The sequence below is a fragment of the Mesoplodon densirostris genome, chromosome 18 (genome assembly GCF_025265405.1).
Source record: "Mesoplodon densirostris isolate mMesDen1 chromosome 18, mMesDen1 primary haplotype, whole genome shotgun sequence".
Lineage (NCBI taxonomy): Eukaryota > Metazoa > Chordata > Mammalia > Artiodactyla > Ziphiidae > Mesoplodon > Mesoplodon densirostris.
Genome location: NC_082678.1, coordinates 26424576 through 26440012, shown reverse-complemented (window position 1 = coordinate 26440012; position 15437 = coordinate 26424576).

The window sequence follows — 15437 nt, the reverse complement described above, 5'->3', positions numbered from 1 at the left end:
ACGCGGTAACTCTTCAAAATCCCTCCTGCCGCCATCTCCCGCGCGCGACCAAAGCCCCCTACCCGCCACCGCGTCCCGGCTCCACGCATTCCCGCCCGAGGGCCCCGAGCAGGGCTCGGAGAGGCGCGCGGCTCGGTGCTCCCGCAGAGGCCCCGGGGCCCTCGGCGAGCAGTTCGCGGCGCGAACCATACTCCACCCGACCTCCTTCCCATCTGGGCTGCTCAGAGGTGGCGACGGCTCCTGGGACGCAGCCCCTGGTGCGGGGGCCAGGGCTTCATGCATGCTTGGGGCTTTCCTTTCCTCTCCTCTGGGCTGAACCTTTGGAGGAGGTTGAACCTTTGCCAGTTCAACAGGAGGCTCCAGCCCAAACTCCAGAAGCCGGTTCACATAATAAACCTTCAGTAAAAGAGGAGACCCCAGCTCAGTATCCAGAGCATCCTGGAGAAGAAGTTATACCTGCCACAAGCCAGCAGGAGACCCCAGCTCAGCTTTCAGAGTCTTTTGGAGAAGCTGAAACTTCTGCAACCATGGAGGAAGCCTCAGGTGGAGCAAGACACTCCACCGCAGGAGTGCAAGCAAGGGCACGTGGCCATCCCCCCTTCCTGGTCCCAGTGGTTCTAGCAAGCACTGCGTCCCTCCCAGTTAAGCCTCAGCTGTAGCTACACTCACTACATTGGTCTGTCTGTCCCCTTTCCCTCTGCAGCTTGGCTGCCCCAGCCCCTAACCCCCAGATCCCCATCTCCCCGCTGCTCTCAGCCTCAAGTTGGGCTCAAAGATTAGGGACACATACCCTCTGCCCCAAATCTAGGGATGAAGCCAGAAGATCCCAGAGGCCTTAGAAAATCTCCTGGCTCCACCCGGCACCCTGCCCTCGTTCTGTCTCCTCTCTCTTCCCCCCTCCGCCTAGCTCTGCCTCACAGACTGCTGGCCACAGCCCCAGGGAAGCTCTGCTGGGAAAGGCCTCTAGGGTGTTAATTTTCAGCCACTCAGCATTCCTGGTACGTGGGAACTTTCTCTGGATAGAGACCTGGGGAGGGGAGCAGGAGAGAGAGAAGTTTCGAAGCTAAGATGTTCTGGGGCGGGCCCTGTACTGATGTTTCCAGCTTGGCCAGGGCCCCTCCAAGACGCAGCTCTCATAGTGCAGGGCCCTTAGCGTGTCTCTGGGGCAGGGAAGAAGTGGATCCATGAAACACTGTGTGTATGGGGGGCTGGAGAGCAGAGGCAGCAATTTTGGTCCTGGGCCCCAATTCTCAGCCTGCTGGACTAGAATCTGAGGATGGCCTGGGCTGGGGGCCGTGTGGCCTGGTGGGGTGACCTGGCCCAGCCCCTGCCTGGGCGGTAGGGTGTCCATGGGCCTGCACTGGCGGGGAGGGGGGCAGTCTGGGCCCAGACTTCGGTGCTGTCTGGAGGTGGGGCAGGGCCTGGCTTCTTACAAGAAGGCGCCCAGGCTGGCCCAGTCATGCAGGTCAGAGGCCAGTGTGGCATCCCCGGCCTCAAAGCGGGGCTCGGGGGGCAGGGAGCTACGGGTGCTCTCGTCCCAGGGGTGCTCCAGGAAGGATGTGGCCAGGAAGGTCTCATCGAAGTCCAGGCTGTCGGTAGCCTGCTCCACTGGAGGCCCCCAGGTAACAGGGCAGTCGATGCGGTGGCCATGGATGGTGAGGTCCACGTCCCCGTGGGAGGCAGGGCTCAGCGGCGGGATCAGCTCCGAGGTCTCCAGCGTGCCCAGCTCCCCGTCCAGCGTGCCAGCGTCCAAGATGGCCTCCCAGTCAAAGTTGCCCTTGAGGGGTTCCAGCTCACCCTGCTCCTCCTGGGTCAGCAGCAGGGGGCTGGAGGGCCGCAGGAACTTGGCCTCCTGCTTGGGCAGCGGCTGTTGACGCTTACGCCCCAGCCTGCCCTCGCCTGCACCCCAGCCCGCCTCCCCAGTGGCCTCCTCGAACTCCCGCAGCAGCTGCTGGGCCTCGGTGTTCACGGTCAGTGGCCCGGCCCATGGGGCGGCGCCGGGCACCGGCGTCGCCTGGCAGGCAAAGGCCGGGTGGATGTGGACTGGGGGCAGCCTCCGCTTCTTCAAGGCCCCACTCAGCAGCCGCTCGGCGTACTGGGGTTCGATGCGAAAGAAGCCCCCCCTTGCCTGGCTCATCCTTCTCCCGAGGCACCTTGATGAAGCCCTTGTTCAGGGACAGGTTGTGGTGGATGGAGTTCTGGACACAGGGAGATAGGAGAGAAGGAAGACAGCTGGGTGAGTGGGTGGGGTCAGTGATGGGGGGCTCCTAGCACCAATGCCAGTCCCACCACTACCTTCTCTCTAATGGGGGCAGGCAGACAGAGGCGCTGCTCTGACTGGGAAGCTCTGGGACACCAGCCACGGGGCACCAGGAGCTGGGAGTGCTGTCGGGGGCTTTTGTTCCCTTTTGCCAGGATATCTGCCTGCTCAGTCATCCGAGCCCTGAGCCGCAGGGTGGCTCTCAGTGCCAGCCTGTCCTGCCCTCCCTCCCTTACCCCGCCGCTTGCGGCCTCTGGTCAAAGGCCTTGGCTCCCCCAGGTCCTGGACGGCCAACTCCCTCTGCCTGGGCCTGGCTGGCCTTCTCTGTGAAATGAGTGAGTGGGTGTGAGGGTGTGTGTGGGGGGGGGTATGAAGTGTGGGAGGATCTGATGACTTTCCTTGTTTGTAGAGCCGGCTGCTGGCCTGGGCCCTCACCAACCATGTCCCCTTCCTCCCACGCCAGGCTCTGAGGCCTCAGTTGATTATTACCCAGCCAAGAGCATAGCGCTCATTCCTGGGGCCTCTCAGGCTTGGGGTAGGGTGGGGAGTGGTGGAGTGTCTCTGCTTTCTCACCAAGATTACAAATGGTACCTGCCCCAGGGTCAGGGCCCAAGCAAACGTGGAATAGCTGTGATCACAGGAACTCTGATCCTGTGACCTGTGCCACAGGGAAGGATCTGTGCATCCTCAGGGTCACTGTCCCCAAGTAGCCCCTGATCCTGATGGTCGAAGATGCTCCGGATAGTGTGTGCCCAGCCTGAATCGCCATCCTGCCTTGTTCACGCCTGGGTGCACAGTCCAAACCACGCTGGGGCACAGGGGTCTGGGGCCTGGTGGGTGGGGCCGGCAGGTGAGCAGTGACCCCTGGCAAGACTGGGATGTTTACATGGTGGCCTGGGCCCCTTGGCTGCTCTGTGCCAGGTTCCGGAGACTTGGAACATGAAGCCAGTGTGGGAGGAAAGAGCCCCTGTGGAAAGCACGTGGCTGAGGTAATTGTGCCCCCAGGGAGGTTGATGAGAAGAGGGGGAGGAGTGAAGGCAGGAAACTAGGGAGGGCTTGGGGTGGGGGCTGGCACAGCAGCTTTCGGAAGGCCCCGTAGCCCTTCCACTGGGACACAGATGGCCTTCACACCCCGCAGCACGCCCCTCACCCATCCCAGACCACTTCCACCCAACTGAAAGCAGGCAGGATGGAGAGCCTGGCAGGAACGATGCTCTGCTTCCAGTCAGGCCCTGACAAACTGACCTTGAGGAGGGTAGTGTCGAGGAATTCCAGGACTTGGGACAAAAAATGTGTCCCTCAGTCCATCAACCTACCCTGGGGGGCTGTGTCCACGCATAGTTCAGCCCTGGTCTTTGGGCTGAGCCTGCCAGATGAGTGACAAGTTCTTTCCACTTGAACCTCTATGTCGGCACCCCTACAGCCCTCTGAACATCCTCCCTCCTCTGTCTCTGAAGTCAAAGGGGCAGCAGTCCAAGCACTGGGCTCCCTTGAGGTCCTTCCTGGACGGCCTTCCTCTCTCGGGGCCCTGGCCGTACCGCGCCTACTTGGCCTGCGGATCTGGGATGTGAGTCCAGTCTGCACGGGCATGGGGAGGGAGGGAGGGAGTGCCTCCCTACCTGCCAGGTGGGATCAGCGTGGCGGAAGTAGCAGAAGTTGTCCGTGATCCACTTGTACATGGCCGACAGGGTGATCTTGGTGGCCTTGCTGGCCTGCATGGCCATGCAGATGAGCGTGGCATACGAGTAGGGCGGCTTCACGTGCGGGTTGGTGGCGTAGTCCACGTCGTCGGGAGGCAAGGACTGCAGCCCCGAGGGGGCGCTCCGCGGCGCTCCGCGGCTTGCACGAGTATGTGGGCTTGCCGGGTGTGTGCGGCTACCCCAGCCAGGCGGGTTCCGCTGCCAGGGGAAACCCCAGCTCGGCCGAGCCTGACAGCTCGTGGTAGCCGTGGGGGTCAGTGTCCCTCGAAGGCAGGACGGGAGCTTGGCGTTGAGAATGGAGAATTCTGCAGCCACTTCAGGCTGGTCAGGCTGTCATTCAGGGCGTTGGACTCCAGGCCGCCTTCTGGTCCGGCCTCCTCCGCTGCCCCTGCTCCCGAGACGCATAGCCAGCTCTCCGCCATATCTGCGGTGACTCTCCAAGGGGGCGGTCAACATCCACCAGCCGAGCCTAGGGTGGCCGCCGAGCTCTCTGGCCCGCGGACTCCCGCGTCTTCAGTTACACAGCCTCCCGTAAGCGTGCTTCCATTCCGCGATCCGGGGGTAGCCTCCTCCAAACGGAGTGTGGTGCCTGCGGGGACCAGAGCGGGAACTGAGCCCTCTTTCCCCACCCCCGAGGGGAGAGTGTGGGCGAGGGGGGAGGCTCTTACTAAAATCCTTCCTGCAGCTGGGGAGGATCTTTTACTGCCGAGGTCTGGGAAACAGAAGGTGTGCCCGGGGGTCCGACCCACAGGGGGTTCGCCTCGCTCTTTTCCTCTTGGATCTTTTAGAGGAGACTTAATTAGCCAAACGAGGGAATAGTGTAGGGACATGTGAGGCCACCCCTTTCTCCTTCAAAGCGGGGAATTAACCCCCCTCTCTCCGTCCACAACCAATGGAAATGGGGCGAGAGAGTCCAGGAGGGCAGTACGACGGGTCGGGGGGGCGGGGGAGGTCGTCTGATCTTTGAAAAGGGATATTAGGATGGGGATCAAGGGGAAGGAAGGAAACAATACAGAGAGTTATAAGGGGGCGGGAAGTGAGTGTCCCCCAAACGCCTCTGATGTCAGTCCCCGGGCCCACCACTTCCGTCGGGGACGGATGGGAGAGCGGGCTGGTACTGACGCCCTCCCTTCCCACGGCCTGCAGCCCTCCCCGTCCCTTACCTGGCTCAGAGCGCAGCCCGGGCCAAAGGAAGGTTCTCAAACAAATTCCTCCCACCGCCCACCCTCACCGCGGCTCTCTGCTCCCAGCTCGAGGGCCCAGCCAGCAATCCTCGTCGCCACTCACGCCCGACGGCGCCTCTCTGAAAGCCAGCGGCCGGGGACCGGCACTCAGTAGCCGCTCGCAAGGCGTCTCCTGCTGCCGTGGCGACGCCCCGCCCATATAAACAGCTTCCGCTTCTGCCATTGGCCAGGGCGTCTCCAAAGAGACCGCGGGCTCTTAACCGCTCTCTCACGCGGTAACTCTTCAAAATCCCTCCTGCCGCCATCTCCCGCGCGCGACCAAAGCCCCCTACCCGCCACCGCGTCCCGGCTCCACGCATTCCCGCCCGAGGGCCCCGAGCAGGGCTCGGAGAGGCGCGCGGCTCGGTGCTCCCGCAGAGGCCCCGGGGCCCTCGGCGAGCAGTTCGCGGCGCGAACCATACTCCACCCGACCTCCTTCCCATCTGGGCTGCTCAGAGGTGGCGACGGCTCCTGGGACGCAGCCCCTGGTGCGGGGGCCAGGGCTTCATGCATGCTTGGGGCTTTCCTTTCCTCTCCTCTGGGCTGAACCTTTGGAGGAGGTTGAACCTTTGCCAGTTCAACAGGAGGCTCCAGCCCAAACTCCAGAAGCCGGTTCACATAATAAACCTTCAGTAAAAGAGGAGACCCCAGCTCAGTATCCAGAGCATCCTGGAGAAGAAGTTATACCTGCCACAAGCCAGCAGGAGACCCCAGCTCAGCTTTCAGAGTCTTTTGGAGAAGCTGAAACTTCTGCAACCATGGAGGAAGCCTCAGGTGGAGCAAGACACTCCACCGCAGGAGTGCAAGCAAGGGCACGTGGCCATCCCCCCTTCCTGGTCCCAGTGGTTCTAGCAAGCACTGCGTCCCTCCCAGTTAAGCCTCAGCTGTAGCTACACTCACTACATTGGTCTGTCTGTCCCCTTTCCCTCTGCAGCTTGGCTGCCCCAGCCCCTAACCCCCAGATCCCCATCTCCCCGCTGCTCTCAGCCTCAAGTTGGGCTCAAAGATTAGGGACACATACCCTCTGCCCCAAATCTAGGGATGAAGCCAGAAGATCCCAGAGGCCTTAGAAAATCTCCTGGCTCCACCCGGCACCCTGCCCTCGTTCTGTCTCCTCTCTCTTCCCCCCTCCGCCTAGCTCTGCCTCACAGACTGCTGGCCACAGCCCCAGGGAAGCTCTGCTGGGAAAGGCCTCTAGGGTGTTAATTTTCAGCCACCTACTCAGCATTCCTGGTACGTGGGAACTTTCTCTGGATAGAGACCTGGGGAGGGGAGCAGGAGAGAGAGAAGTTTCGAAGCTAAGATGTTCTGGGGCGGGCCCTGTACTGATGTTTCCAGCTTGGCCAGGGCCCCTCCAAGACGCAGCTCTCATAGTGCAGGGCCCTTAGCGTGTCTCTGGGGCAGGGAAGAAGTGGATCCATGAAACACTGTGTGTATGGGGGGCTGGAGAGCAGAGGCAGCAATTTTGGTCCTGGGCCCCAATTCTCAGCCTGCTGGACTAGAATCTGAGGATGGCCTGGGCTGGGGGCCGTGTGGCCTGGTGGGGTGACCTGGCCCAGCCCCTGCCTGGGCGGTAGGGTGTCCATGGGCCTGCACTGGCGGGGAGGGGGGCAGTCTGGGCCCAGACTTCGGTGCTGTCTGGAGGTGGGGCAGGGCCTGGCTTCTTACAAGAAGGCGCCCAGGCTGGCCCAGTCATGCAGGTCAGAGGCCAGTGTGGCATCCCCGGCCTCAAAGGGGGGCTCGGGGGGCAGGGAGCTACGGGTGCTCTCGTCCCAGGGGTGCTCCAGGAAGGATGTGGCCAGGAAGGTCTCATCGAAGTCCAGGCTGTCGGTAGCCTGCTCCACTGGAGGCCCCCAGGTAACAGGGCAGTCGATGCGGTGGCCATGGATGGTGAGGTCCACGTCCCCGTGGGAGGCAGGGCTCAGCGGCGGGATCAGCTCCGAGGTCTCCAGCGTGCCCAGCTCCCCGTCCAGCGTGCCAGCGTCCAAGATGGCCTCCCAGTCAAAGTTGCCCTTGAGGGGTTCCAGCTCACCCTGCTCCTCCTGGGTCAGCAGCAGGGGGCTGGAGGGCCGCAGGAACTTGGCCTCCTGCTTGGGCAGCGGCTGTTGACGCTTACGCCCCAGCCTGCCCTCGCCTGCACCCCAGCCCGCCTCCCCAGTGGCCTCCTCGAACTCCCGCAGCAGCTGCTGGGCCTCGGTGTTCACGGTCAGTGGCCCGGCCCATGGGGCGGCGCCGGGCACCGGCGTCGCCTGGCAGGCAAAGGCCGGGTGGATGTGGACTGGGGGCAGCCTCCGCTTCTTCAAGGCCCCACTCAGCAGCCGCTCGGCGTACTGGGGTTCGATGCGAAAGAAGCCCCCCCTTGCCTGGCTCATCCTTCTCCCGAGGCACCTTGATGAAGCCCTTGTTCAGGGACAGGTTGTGGTGGATGGAGTTCTGGACACAGGGAGATAGGAGAGAAGGAAGACAGCTGGGTGAGTGGGTGGGGTCAGTGATGGGGGGCTCCTAGCACCAATGCCAGTCCCACCACTACCTTCTCTCTAATGGGGGCAGGCAGACAGAGGCGCTGCTCTGACTGGGAAGCTCTGGGACACCAGCCACGGGGCACCAGGAGCTGGGAGTGCTGTCGGGGGCTTTTGTTCCCTTTTGCCAGGATATCTGCCTGCTCAGTCATCCGAGCCCTGAGCCGCAGGGTGGCTCTCAGTGCCAGCCTGTCCTGCCCTCCCTCCCTTACCCCGCCGCTTGCGGCCTCTGGTCAAAGGCCTTGGCTCCCCCAGGTCCTGGACGGCCAACTCCCTCTGCCTGGGCCTGGCTGGCCTTCTCTGTGAAATGAGTGAGTGGGTGTGAGGGTGTGTGTGGGGGGGGGTATGAAGTGTGGGAGGATCTGATGACTTTCCTTGTTTGTAGAGCCGGCTGCTGGCCTGGGCCCTCACCAACCATGTCCCCTTCCTCCCACGCCAGGCTCTGAGGCCTCAGTTGATTATTACCCAGCCAAGAGCATAGCGCTCATTCCTGGGGCCTCTCAGGCTTGGGGTAGGGTGGGGAGTGGTGGAGTGTCTCTGCTTTCTCACCAAGATTACAAATGGTACCTGCCCCAGGGTCAGGGCCCAAGCAAACGTGGAATAGCTGTGATCACAGGAACTCTGATCCTGTGACCTGTGCCACAGGGAAGGATCTGTGCATCCTCAGGGTCACTGTCCCCAAGTAGCCCCTGATCCTGATGGTCGAAGATGCTCCGGATAGTGTGTGCCCAGCCTGAATCGCCATCCTGCCTTGTTCACGCCTGGGTGCACAGTCCAAACCACGCTGGGGCACAGGGGTCTGGGGCCTGGTGGGTGGGGCTGGCAGGTGAGCAGTGCCCCCTGGCAAGACTGGGATGTTTACATGGTGGCCTGGGCCCCTTGGCTGCTCTGTGCCAGGTTCCGGAGACTTGGAACATGAAGCCAGTGTGGGAGGAAAGAGCCCCTGTGGAAAGCACGTGGCTGAGGTAATTGTGCCCCCAGGGAGGTTGATGAGAAGAGGGGGAGGAGTGAAGGCAGGAAACTAGGGAGGGCTTGGGGTGGGGGCTGGCACAGCAGCTTTCGGAAGGCCCCGTAGCCCTTCCACTGGGACACAGATGGCCTTCACACCCCGCAGCACGCCCCTCACCCATCCCAGACCACTTCCACCCAACTGAAAGCAGGCAGGATGGAGAGCCTGGCAGGAACGATGCTCTGCTTCCAGTCAGGCCCTGACAAACTGACCTTGAGGAGGGTAGTGTCGAGGAATTCCAGGACTTGGGACAAAAAATGTGTCCCTCAGTCCATCAACCTACCCTGGGGGGCTGTGTCCACGCATAGTTCAGCCCTGGTCTTTGGGCTGAGCCTGCCAGATGAGTGACAAGTTCTTTCCACTTGAACCTCTATGTCGGCACCCCTACAGCCCTCTGAACATCCTCCCTCCTCTGTCTCTGAAGTCAAAGGGGCAGCAGTCCAAGCACTGGGCTCCCTTGAGGTCCTTCCTGGACGGCCTTCCTCTCTCGGGGCCCTGGCCGTACCGCGCCTACTTGGCCTGCGGATCTGGGATGTGAGTCCAGTCTGCACGGGCATGGGGAGGGAGGGAGGGAGTGCCTCCCTACCTGCCAGGTGGGATCAGCGTGGCGGAAGTAGCAGAAGTTGTCCGTGATCCACTTGTACATGGCCGACAGGGTGATCTTGGTGGCCTTGCTGGCCTGCATGGCCATGCAGATGAGCGTGGCATACGAGTAGGGCGGCTTCACGTGCGGGTTGGTGGCGTAGTCCACGTCGTCGGGAGGCAAGGACTGCAGCCCCGAGGGGGCGCTCCGCGGCGCTCCGCGGCTTGCACGAGTATGTGGGCTTGCCGGGTGTGTGCGGCTACCCCAGCCAGGCGGGTTCCGCTGCCAGGGGAAACCCCAGCTCGGCCGAGCCTGACAGCTCGTGGTAGCCGTGGGGGTCAGTGTCCCTCGAAGGCAGGACGGGAGCTTGGCGTTGAGAATGGAGAATTCTGCAGCCACTTCAGGCTGGTCAGGCTGTCATTCAGGGCGTTGGACTCCAGGCCGCCTTCTGGTCCGGCCTCCTCCGCTGCCCCTGCTCCCGAGACGCATAGCCAGCTCTCCGCCATATCTGCGGTGACTCTCCGAGGGGGCGGTCAACATCCACCAGCCGAGCCTAGGGTGGCCGCCGAGCTCTCTGGCCCGCGGACTCCCGCGTCTTCAGTTACACAGCCTCCCGTAAGCGTGCTTCCATTCCGCGATCCGGGGGTAGCCTCCTCCAAACGGAGTGTGGTGCCTGCGGGGACCAGAGCGGGAACTGAGCCCTCTTTCCCCACCCCCGAGGGGAGAGTGTGGGCGAGGGGGGAGGCTCTTACTAAAATCCTTCCTGCAGCTGGGGAGGATCTTTTACTGCCGAGGTCTGGGAAACAGAAGGTGTGCCCGGGGGTCCGACCCACAGGGGGTTCGCCTCGCTCTTTTCCTCTTGGATCTTTTAGAGGAGACTTAATTAGCCAAACGAGGGAATAGTGTAGGGACATGTGAGGCCACCCCTTTCTCCTTCAAAGCGGGGAATTAACCCCCCTCTCTCCGTCCACAACCAATGGAAATGGGGCGAGAGAGTCCAGGAGGGCAGTACGACGGGTCGGGGGGGCGGGGGAGGTCGTCTGATCTTTGAAAAGGGATATTAGGATGGGGATCAAGGGGAAGGAAGGAAACAATACAGAGAGTTATAAGGGGGCGGGAAGTGAGTGTCCCCCAAACGCCTCTGATGTCAGTCCCCGGGCCCACCACTTCCGTCGGGGACGGATGGGAGAGCGGGCTGGTACTGACGCCCTCCCTTCCCACGGCCTGCAGCCCTCCCCGTCCCTTACCTGGCTCAGAGCGCAGCCCGGGCCAAAGGAAGGTTCTCAAACAAATTCCTCCCACCGCCCACCCTCACCGCGGCTCTCTGCTCCCAGCTCGAGGGCCCAGCCAGCAATCCTCGTCGCCACTCACGCCCGACGGCGCCTCTCTGAAAGCCAGCGGCCGGGGACCGGCACTCAGTAGCCGCTCGCAAGGCGTCTCCTGCTGCCGTGGCGACGCCCCGCCCATATAAACAGCTTCCGCTTCTGCCATTGGCCAGGGCGTCTCCAAAGAGACCGCGGGCTCTTAACCGCTCTCTCACGCGGTAACTCTTCAAAATCCCTCCTGCCGCCATCTCCCGCGCGCGACCAAAGCCCCCTACCCGCCACCGCGTCCCGGCTCCACGCATTCCCGCCCGAGGGCCCCGAGCAGGGCTCGGAGAGGCGCGCGGCTCGGTGCTCCCGCAGAGGCCCCGGGGCCCTCGGCGAGCAGTTCGTGGCGCGAACCATACTCCACCCGACCTCCTTCCCATCTGGGCTGCTCAGAGGTGGCGATGGCTCCTGGGACGCAGCCCCTGGTGCGGGGGCCAGGGCTTCATGCATGCTTGGGGCTTTCCTTTCCTCTCCTCTGGGCTGAACCTTTGGAGGAGGTTGAACCTTTGCCAGTTCAACAGGAGGCTCCAGCCCAAACTCCAGAAGCCGGTTCACATAATAAACCTTCAGTAAAAGAGGAGACCCCAGCTCAGTATCCAGAGCATCCTGGAGAAGAAGTTATACCTGCCACAAGCCAGCAGGAGACCCCAGCTCAGCTTTCAGAGTCTTTTGGAGAAGCTGAAACTTCTGCAACCATGGAGGAAGCCTCAGGTGGAGCAAGACACTCCACCGCAGGAGTGCAAGCAAGGGCACGTGGCCATCCCCCCTTCCTGGTCCCAGTGGTTCTAGCAAGCACTGCGTCCCTCCCAGTTAAGCCTCAGCTGTAGCTACACTCACTACATTGGTCTGTCTGTCCCCTTTCCCTCTGCAGCTTGGCTGCCCCAGCCCCTAACCCCCAGATCCCCATCTCCCCGCTGCTCTCAGCCTCAAGTTGGGCTCAAAGATTAGGGACACATACCCTCTGCCCCAAATCTAGGGATGAAGCCAGAAGATCCCAGAGGCCTTAGAAAATCTCCTGGCTCCACCCGGCACCCTGCCCTCGTTCTGTCTCCTCTCTCTTCCCCCCTCCGCCTAGCTCTGCCTCACAGACTGCTGGCCACAGCCCCAGGGAAGCTCTGCTGGGAAAGGCCTCTAGGGTGTTAATTTTCAGCCACCTACTCAGCATTCCTGGTACGTGGGAACTTTCTCTGGATAGAGACCTGGGGAGGGGAGCAGGAGAGAGAGAAGTTTCGAAGCTAAGATGTTCTGGGGCGGGCCCTGTACTGATGTTTCCAGCTTGGCCAGGGCCCCTCCAAGACGCAGCTCTCATAGTGCAGGGCCCTTAGCGTGTCTCTGGGGCAGGGAAGAAGTGGATCCATGAAACACTGTGTGTATGGGGGGCTGGAGAGCAGAGGCAGCAATTTTGGTCCTGGGCCCCAATTCTCAGCCTGCTGGACTAGAATCTGAGGATGGCCTGGGCTGGGGGCCGTGTGGCCTGGTGGGGTGACCTGGCCCAGCCCCTGCCTGGGCGGTAGGGTGTCCATGGGCCTGCACTGGCGGGGAGGGGGGCAGTCTGGGCCCAGACTTCGGTGCTGTCTGGAGGTGGGGCAGGGCCTGGCTTCTTACAAGAAGGCGCCCAGGCTGGCCCAGTCATGCAGGTCAGAGGCCAGTGTGGCATCCCCGGCCTCAAAGGGGGGCTCGGGGGGCAGGGAGCTACGGGTGCTCTCGTCCCAGGGGTGCTCCAGGAAGGATGTGGCCAGGAAGGTCTCATCGAAGTCCAGGCTGTCGGTAGCCTGCTCCACTGGAGGCCCCCAGGTAACAGGGCAGTCGATGCGGTGGCCATGGATGGTGAGGTCCACGTCCCCGTGTGAGGCAGGGCTCAGCGGCGGGATCAGCTCCGAGGTCTCCAGCGTGCCCAGCTCCCCGTCCAGCGTGCCAGCGTCCAAGATGGCCTCCCAGTCAAAGTTGCCCTTGAGGGGTTCCAGCTCACCCTGCTCCTCCTGGGTCAGCAGCAGGGGGCTGGAGGGCCGCAGGAACTTGGCCTCCTGCTTGGGCAGCGGCTGTTGACGCTTACGCCCCAGCCTGCCCTCGCCTGCACCCCAGCCCGCCTCCCCAGTGGCCTCCTCGAACTCCCGCAGCAGCTGCTGGGCCTCGGTGTTCACGGTCAGTGGCCCGGCCCATGGGGCGGCGCCGGGCACCGGCGTCGCCTGGCAGGCAAAGGCCGGGTGGATGTGGACTGGGGGCAGCCTCCGCTTCTTCAAGGCCCCACTCAGCAGCCGCTCGGCGTACTGGGGTTCGATGCGAAAGAAGCCCCCCCTTGCCTGGCTCATCCTTCTCCCGAGGCACCTTGATGAAGCCCTTGTTCAGGGACAGGTTGTGGTGGATGGAGTTCTGGACACAGGGAGATAGGAGAGAAGGAAGACAGCTGGGTGAGTGGGTGGGGTCAGTGATGGGGGGCTCCTAGCACCAATGCCAGTCCCACCACTACCTTCTCTCTAATGGGGGCAGGCAGACAGAGGCGCTGCTCTGACTGGGAAGCTCTGGGACACCAGCCACGGGGCACCAGGAGCTGGGAGTGCTGTCGGGGGCTTTTGTTCCCTTTTGCCAGGATATCTGCCTGCTCAGTCATCCGAGCCCTGAGCCGCAGGGTGGCTCTCAGTGCCAGCCTGTCCTGCCCTCCCTCCCTTACCCCGCCGCTTGCGGCCTCTGGTCAAAGGCCTTGGCTCCCCCAGGTCCTGGACGGCCAACTCCCTCTGCCTGGGCCTGGCTGGCCTTCTCTGTGAAATGAGTGAGTGGGTGTGAGGGTGTGTGTGGGGGGGGTATGAAGTGTGGGAGGATCTGATGACTTTCCTTGTTTGTAGAGCCGGCTGCTGGCCTGGGCCCTCACCAACCATGTCCCCTTCCTCCCACGCCAGGCTCTGAGGCCTCAGTTGATTATTACCCAGCCAAGAGCATAGCGCTCATTCCTGGGGCCTCTCAGGCTTGGGGTAGGGTGGGGAGTGGTGGAGTGTCTCTGCTTTCTCACCAAGATTACAAATGGTACCTGCCCCAGGGTCAGGGCCCAAGCAAACGTGGAATAGCTGTGATCACAGGAACTCTGATCCTGTGACCTGTGCCACAGGGAAGGATCTGTGCATCCTCAGGGTCACTGTCCCCAAGTAGCCCCTGATCCTGATGGTCGAAGATGCTCCGGATAGTGTGTGCCCAGCCTGAATCGCCATCCTGCCTTGTTCACGCCTGGGTGCACAGTCCAAACCACGCTGGGGCACAGGGGTCTGGGGCCTGGTGGGTGGGGCCGGCAGGTGAGCAGTGCCCCCTGGCAAGACTGGGATGTTTACATGGTGGCCTGGGCCCCTTGGCTGCTCTGTGCCAGGTTCCGGAGACTTGGAACATGAAGCCAGTGTGGGAGGAAAGAGCCCCTGTGGAAAGCACGTGGCTGAGGTAATTGTGCCCCCAGGGAGGTTGATGAGAAGAGGGGGAGGAGTGAAGGCAGGAAACTAGGGAGGGCTTGGGGTGGGGGCTGGCACAGCAGCTTTCGGAAGGCCCCGTAGCCCTTCCACTGGGACACAGATGGCCTTCACACCCCGCAGCACGCCCCTCACCCATCCCAGACCACTTCCACCCAACTGAAAGCAGGCAGGATGGAGAGCCTGGCAGGAACGATGCTCTGCTTCCAGTCAGGCCCTGACAAACTGACCTTGAGGAGGGTAGTGTCGAGGAATTCCAGGACTTGGGACAAAAAATGTGTCCCTCAGTCCATCAACCTACCCTGGGGGGCTGTGTCCACGCATAGTTCAGCCCTGGTCTTTGGGCTGAGCCTGCCAGATGAGTGACAAGTTCTTTCCACTTGAACCTCTATGTCGGCACCCCTACAGCCCTCTGAACATCCTCCCTCCTCTGTCTCTGAAGTCAAAGGGGCAGCAGTCCAAGCACTGGGCTCCCTTGAGGTCCTTCCTGGACGGCCTTCCTCTCTCGGGGCCCTGGCCGTACCGCGCCTACTTGGCCTGCGGATCTGGGATGTGAGTCCAGTCTGCACGGGCATGGGGAGGGAGGGAGGGAGTGCCTCCCTACCTGCCAGGTGGGATCAGCGTGGCGGAAGTAGCAGAAGTTGTCCGTGATCCACTTGTACATGGCCGACAGGGTGATCTTGGTGGCCTTGCTGGCCTGCATGGCCATGCAGATGAGCGTGGCATACGAGTAGGGCGGCTTCACGTGCGGGTTGGTGGCGTAGTCCACGTCGTCGGGAGGCAAGGACTGCAGCCCCGAGGGGGCGCTCCGCGGCGCTCCGCGGCTTGCACGAGTATGTGGGCTTGCCGGGTGTGTGCGGCTACCCCAGCCAGGCGGGTTCCGCTGCCAGGGGAAACCCCAGCTCGGCCGAGCCTGACAGCTCGTGGTAGCCGTGGGGGTCAGTGTCCCTCGAAGGCAGGACGGGAGCTTGGCGTTGAGAATGGAGAATTCTGCAGCCACTTCAGGCTGGTCAGGCTGTCATTCAGGGCGTTGGACTCCAGGCCGCCTTCTGGTCCGGCCTCCTCCGCTGCCCCTGCTCCCGAGACGCATAGCCAGCTCTCCGCCATATCTGCGGTGACTCTCCGAGGGGGCGGTCAACATCCACCAGCCGAGCCTAGGGTGGCCGCCGAGCTCTCTGGCCCGTGGACTCCCGCGTCTTCAGTTACACAGCCTCCCGTAAGCGTGCTTCCATTCCGCGATCCGGGGGTAGCCTCCTCCAAACGGAGTGTGGTGCCTGCGGGGACCAGAGCGGGAACTGAGCCCTCTTTCCCCACCCCCGAGGGGAGA